The 6982-nt window shown below is 33.7% G+C and overlaps 1 pseudogene; it reads right to left on the bottom strand.

The window, feature by feature from the left end:
* Positions 1-1793: 1793 nt before the first annotated feature.
* Positions 1794-4072, bottom strand: LOC106323827 (annotated as a pseudogene).
* Positions 4073-6982: the final 2910 nt, after the last annotated feature.

Raw genomic sequence — 6982 nt, 5'->3', positions numbered from 1 at the left:
AGATTTATGAGCAATCCAGGAAAGGAACATTGGGAAGCCGTTAAGTGGATTTTCAGATACCTGAAAGGAAATCCAAGCTTATCGCTATGTTTCTTGAAGTCTGATACGGGATTGCAGGGATATGTTGATGCTGACAATGGAGGTGACGTTGACAGCACGAAGAGCACAACCGGGTATGTCTACACCTTTGGCGGTACTGCAATTTGTTGGGTTTCAAAGTTGCAGAAAATTGTATCTCTATCAAGCTGTGAAGCTGAGTATGTTGCGGTAACGGAGGCAACAAAAGAGATGATATGGCTACAGTCTTTTCTAGAAGAGCTAAGCCATGACCAAGGGAAAGGTGTGTTGTACTGTGACAGTAAAAGTGCCATCGATTTGGCAAAGAATCCGGTTTACCATGCTCGGACGAAGCACATACATCGTCGATATCATTTCATCAGATCCGCGTTAGAAGATGAAATGTTGGTGCTTGAGAAGATCCCAGGAAGCAAGAATCCGGCAGACATGTTGACAAAGGTCGTGCCGTATGATAAGCTGAGGTTGTGTGCAACCTCAGTTGGCTTGTTGGAGTAACAAACTAGGAAGACCTGCTACATTGATCAAGGTGTGAAGACAGATTGAAATCAGTCTTCAAGCGGGAGATTGTAAGTCAAAGAACACGTTTTTTGGTTTGGCCGGTGATGGACGGTGAAGGAGGTGCTTTTGTCAACAATTATGGCCACCTACTCCTCAAGCCCTTCCTATAAATATGCAAGCTTCTGGTTTCTGAAATGCATCCCAAAAACAAGAAAAACAGAGAGAACGAGAGAAGAGTAGAGAAGAGACGAAAAAAAAAAAAATTTACAAAAAAAATCTTCTTTAAGAAATTACTCGTAATTTCTGAGTGTATTTGGGATCGGGGTGTGAATTTTGAGCTTGTAAAAATTCTCTGGTTAATAATAAAAGATCTGTAGCAGGTCCGGAGACGTAGGCAACATTGGCCGAACTCCGTTAACAATTTGGTGTGTGTGCCCTCTTTCCCGATCCCATAAATTCTGGCTTTCCGCAAAATTTGACCGCGTATTTCCTAACACATAACAAATTTCGATTTGCTAATTTGTGTTTCCATCACGTTACATTTATACACATGTTGACAAATATGTTTAAATGTCTCGAAGACCAAGCAGCATCGATAAAGAGTTCAACTGATCAGATCTTGAAGATGAAGATATATACTCACAATAGTAGTAAACGATAAGAGTCAAGAGTAAGACCCACAATATTGTGATATACCGAGGCATGAGCATTAACGAGGTTACAACGACGAGTACACCCAACACATACTCGGATTTTGGATAAATGCTCCGTGACTCATCTTCTTTCTTGGTGGAGGGAAACAAATTATCTACTCATCTCCATTTTTTATAATTTAATAAAAAAACTTGTCTATAAAAATTCCGAGTAATGATTGCGAATGCGTGGGGTTTGTATACAATACCAGTGGGTGTGATTGGTAATATTGAGAGTAAATAAAAGTAGAGTAATTGAGAGGAAAAGAAAAAGTAAGAATTATAGCAAATGAGAATAAAAAAGAAAAAGAAAATGTGATTGGTAGTAAATTAGAGTAAATGAGAGTAAATGAAAGTAAATGAATAATAATAAAAATCTAACAGTTATTAACTTATAAACAATATAAAAAAATAAATATTTTACTAAAATATAATATATAAAATAATTATAAACATATTACAATAAATATATAAATGCAAAATTATCTTCACAATACATAAATATATATTAAAATTACGGCATATTTAACGACGACGTCGAGGTCTACGTTGATTTGCAGCCCATATTTGTTCAGCAATCTGATTACGAACTATTTGCATATACGTCCCAGCTTCGGATTTTTCTTCACCTCTCAAAATATTATTTTCATCATGTTCATCATTCTCAATATCTTGTGCTTCTTCACCATCATTTTCGACATCATCAAAATCAGAATCTTCAAAATTATGTTGACGAATAAAATTATGCAAGCCCATCGTAGCGAATAGTACACTTCTTTGTGTGGCGATATCATAACTAGGAAATTCATGAAGAATCCTCCATTTCTTTTTCCATATTCCAAATGTCCGTTCGATAACATAACGTACCGATGCATGACACCTATTATACATTTCTTTGCTGGTTCTAGGTGGTTGACCATTATTGAATTCTTGGAGATGATATCGTGTGCTCTCTCCAAATTCTTTTAGAAATGGAGCTAAATATCCACGTCTATTAGCATATCCAGAATCAGCGAGATAATATTTATTTTCTGGAGGTACAGGAAACATCGAATCGTCTCGTATTGCGGTCGCCAACACTCGGGCATCATGTGCAGATCCCCCCATTCCAACATAACAATATGTGAAAAGCATGTCATAATCACATATGGCCAAAACATTAAGGCTAGCAATTCCTTTTCTATTTATAATCGAAGACCTTCTCGAACTGGTGAGACCATAACTGGTATATGCGTTCCATCAAGAGCACCAACAAATCCATGAAAATAAGTTCCATATTTTGCATCCCTCTGAAAACGGTTGGAGATGGCTGTAAGTTCTAGGGCTGTTCGTGGCCGTACATAATCTACAGCCATTCGATCCATTGCTTGAAAAACCTCATGAAACTTTCGCCAAACTGTCTCTTGCGAACGTCCAAACCTTAGTGCAATATCACGTTGGGTATCGTTTTGTGCACAAAGGATGAGAAATATTGCAACACTCTCATCAAGACCTATGTGGCTCGAGGTTTCTAGCCCATAATTCTCATGAAGTATTCCACACAACTGTGTGAAAGCCTCTGGACTCACCCTAATAAGTGTTTGATATTAAATATCATTATCGTAAATATCACAACCGTGTGAAAGCCTCTTCTTCTTCTAGTAAGATCAACTCTGCAATCTCTTCATCATTAAGATTCTCGACTCCGCTTGAACGTAACACAACAATTCGAAATTCCTGATAATTCATGTAGAAAGTAGAGTTAGAAATTGAAAAAAAAAACATTTATTCACCAATAAGTGTACATAAAGAAGATAAAATTTATTAATTTACCACCAACACTAATTTTGTTCATCATTGCCCCAGTTTTTATTAAAAAAGTTAAACATTTCTGGAAAATTTCCAGAACTTGATCCTGGAAATCTATGAGGGTTTATGTCATGTGACCCTGAGTCAAAACTTCCAAAGTTATGAGAAGTCTGAGAGTTAAATCCTCTTGCTGCTTGACTAAGTAAAGTGTTTCCCATGCCATCATAGTCATCTTCATTGATTTCACCTAAGGAAAATCCCTGATCTCCAACTGATCCTCCACCATTAGAGCCTCCTCCCACGGACCCTCCACCACCTGATTCACCACCAAAATATCCACGAGAACCATAGGCATAACCATCCGATCTTACATGACCACTTCCACTTGTGCTGCTCGCCAATCATAGATTAACAAGCTCACAAGGATTTCGATATCTATCAACTCCGTATAACCTCTCCAAGTGCCGAATTTTATTCTCCTTGCTTTTTAATTTCATAAATCCATCACGAATATCTTCATCATTCATCAACAACTTGTTTGCTTCCCACCAAAATGTATTCATTGCCTCGATAGGCAAAGATTCGAGTACGGCAAGTGTATCACCATATGTTGGTTTTGTATTATAACGTGAGCGCACAACATATAATAATTGCCCACGAGATTCTTCCATCTGTTGAAATCTTCCATTAGCCTGAGCCTCAAAGTTGGATCTTCTTGTATGAGCACGCCTTGTTGATGATGTACTACGAACATCTGAAGATGAATTTCTAGCCGCGTATGGAGAATGTCGACTTACTTCTCTTGCAGAACGAACAGGCGACCGTGAAAGTCTTGGTGCCTCTTCATCAGATGCACTTAAATTAAGATTGATAGAAGGATATGGGGTTCGGCCATATTCATCTGTTCCACCTAGATGAATATCATCATAGGTTGCTTCGTCTTTTTCTGTGTGCTGGAAATGAGCCAAGCATGTATGGTGAATAATGATCATCTTGTTCCACGTCATGTTCACCATATTCGATCAAGTAAATATTTGAAAGGAAGAGGATTGTTTTGCAAGACAGTTATATATTTGCGATTGCTTGGAGCAACTTCCTGAAAATTGACATAGTAGATTATATAATTAGTATATATATATATTGAGCTACATATAGTTACAAATGATAATGTTTTATATGAAAATAGAAAAAATTAAATTATAAAATTACCGCGCATCGATCCTCCCACCATGATGTTAACATATCCAAGAGAAATCTGCTATGGACCCACTTATTTTATCTCTTATATTGTGTTAAAATATTTTTTTTTATCTATATAAAGACGTGCTATATGATTCTTTTGTTCAAAGTTATATTGTGTATATATTTTTTATCTATACAATTAGAAGAAAAGAGAAATGGAGAGGAAGAGATAATTCGAATGGAGTGATAAACTGTAATTTTTCCAGAATTGGATATAGTTGATCATTGTTACCTAGAGTCCAAAATAATTTGAGTTTCTACCAAACCTACTTATTGTGTCTGACTGTAAGGTATTGTTGGAGTAAAAGTTAGTGGGTGAAAAAAATATATCGTTGGTTCCAATTATACTCCAAATTATCATAAAGTAACATATTTTACTCAAAATTATTATTGCTGGATGTGATTTTCTATTAGAGCAATAGGGTTTGATTGCTAAATAATAAAGCAAAAGAAATGGATAAAGAAATTGAAAGAAGAGAAAATAAAAAGTGAAAATGGAAGTAAAACTTTTATTTTCACTAATATATAGAAAATATTAGTCTACGTTCTCTCTTTTTAACGTTAATGGGTGAAACGTATTTTCACCTGATTGACTAAAAATCAGTGTAACTCAGCAGAACATTTTTTTACTCCAAATTATTATCGCTGGATGTGCTTTTCAATCAGAGCCATTGAATCTGATTGGTAAATAATAGAGTGAAAGAGAGGGATAAAATAGTAAAAATAAAAACGTGAAAACGTGAGTAAATTTTTTTCCCATTAATATATAGAATAACATATTAGTCTACTTTCCTTTTTTTAGCGTTAATGGGTGAAACGTATTTTCACCTAATTAGCTAAAAATTAAAATAACTCAATAAAAAAAATTTATTCAAAATTATTATTGCTGGATGTGCTTTTCAATCAGAAAAATAGAGTTTGATTGGTAAATAATAGAGTAATAAAGAGGGATTAAAAAAACTTAAAATATGAGAAAATAAAAAAGTGAAAATAAGAGTAAAACTTTTATTTCAACTAATATAAAGAGTAACATATTAGTCTAGTTTCTCTTTTTTTTTTAGCGTTAATGAGTGAAAAGTATTTCCACCTGATTGACTTAAAATCAGAATAACTCAACACAAAATAATTTTCCTCCAAATTATTATCAATGGATGTGCTTTTCAATCAAAGCCATAAGGTGTGATTGGTAAATAATAGAGTAAAAGGAAGAGAAAAAAAAGTTGAACGAGGAAAAAATAAAAAACTGAAATGAGAGTAAAACTTCCACTTCTTTAATTATAGAGAGTAATATATAACTATGCTTTTCCTCTTTTTTGGCGTTAATGAGTAAAATGTTTTTCCACATGATTGGCAAAAAATCAGAATAACTCAATAGAAAATTATTTTTCTCCAAATTATTATCGATGGATATACTTTTCAATCAGAGCCATATGGTTTGATCGGTAAATAATAGAGTAAATATGAGGGATAAAAAAGTGAAAATGGGAGTAAAAAATTTATTTCCACTAATATATATAGTAACATATTAGTCTACTTTCCATTTTTTACGCTAATGGGTGAAAAGTATTTCCACCTGATTGGTTAAAAATCTGAGTAATTCAGCAGAAATTTTTTTTACTCCAAATTATTATCGCTGGAAGTGCTTTTCAATTAGAGCCATATGGTTTGATTGGTAAATAATAGAGAAAAAGAGAGGGATAAAAAATAAAAAAAGGAGAAAATAAAAACGTTAAAATGTGAGTATAACTTTTCTTTCCACTAATATGTAGAATAACATATTAGTCTACTTTCCCTCTATTTAGCATTAACGGATGAAAAGTATTTCTACATGATTGGCCAAGAATCAGAGAAAGTCAACTTAATACAATTTTACTCAAAATTATTTTTGCTAGATGTGCTTTTCAATCCGAGTCATAGGTTTTGATTGGTAAATAATAAAGTAAATGAAAGGGATAAAATAGTTGAAAGAGGAGAAAATAAAAAAAATGTAAATGGGAGCAAAACTTTTATTTTCACTAATATAGAGAAAATATTAGTCTACTTTCCCTGTTTTTAACGTTAATGGGTGAAAAGTATTTGCAGCTGATTGACTAAAAACCAGAGTAACTCAGCAGAAATTTTTTTTACTCCAAATTATTATCGATGGAGGTGCTTTTCAATCAGAACCATAGAATTTGATTGGTGAATAATAGAGTAAAAGAGAAAGATAAAAAAGTAAAAAGAGGAAAAAAATAAAAACGTGAAAATGTAAGTAAAACTTTTCTTTCCATTAATATATAGAGTAACATATTAATCTACTTTCCTTCTTTTTAGCGTTAATGAGAAAAATATTTTCACCTAATTGGCTAAAAATCAGAGGAACTCAATAAAAAAAAATTTATTCAAAATTATTATTTCTGGATGTGCTTTTCAATTAGAGCAATAGAGTTTGATTGATAAATAATAGAGTAATATGGAGGGATAAAAAAAATTTAAAGAATGATGTGGGAACCGAAATTCACACCGTCGAGTTTTGTTAATCGGAGGAAAGCCAAGTTAACCTAGCCTTCCCTGAAGGTCCCGGTTATCTGCTGGGCCACGCACAACACAATCAATATGAAAGATTCGAAAGTAATAAATCGTAAAAGAGCGAAAAGAGAACAAAGAGGTCTTATTTCCGAATTCGCGTTTGAGCGTGAACAACA

Source organism: Brassica oleracea, chromosome C2 (genome assembly GCF_000695525.1).
Source record: "Brassica oleracea var. oleracea cultivar TO1000 chromosome C2, BOL, whole genome shotgun sequence".
NCBI classification, from domain to species: Eukaryota; Viridiplantae; Streptophyta; class Magnoliopsida; order Brassicales; family Brassicaceae; genus Brassica; species Brassica oleracea.
This window is presented reverse-complemented; position numbering and strand designations above follow the sequence as displayed.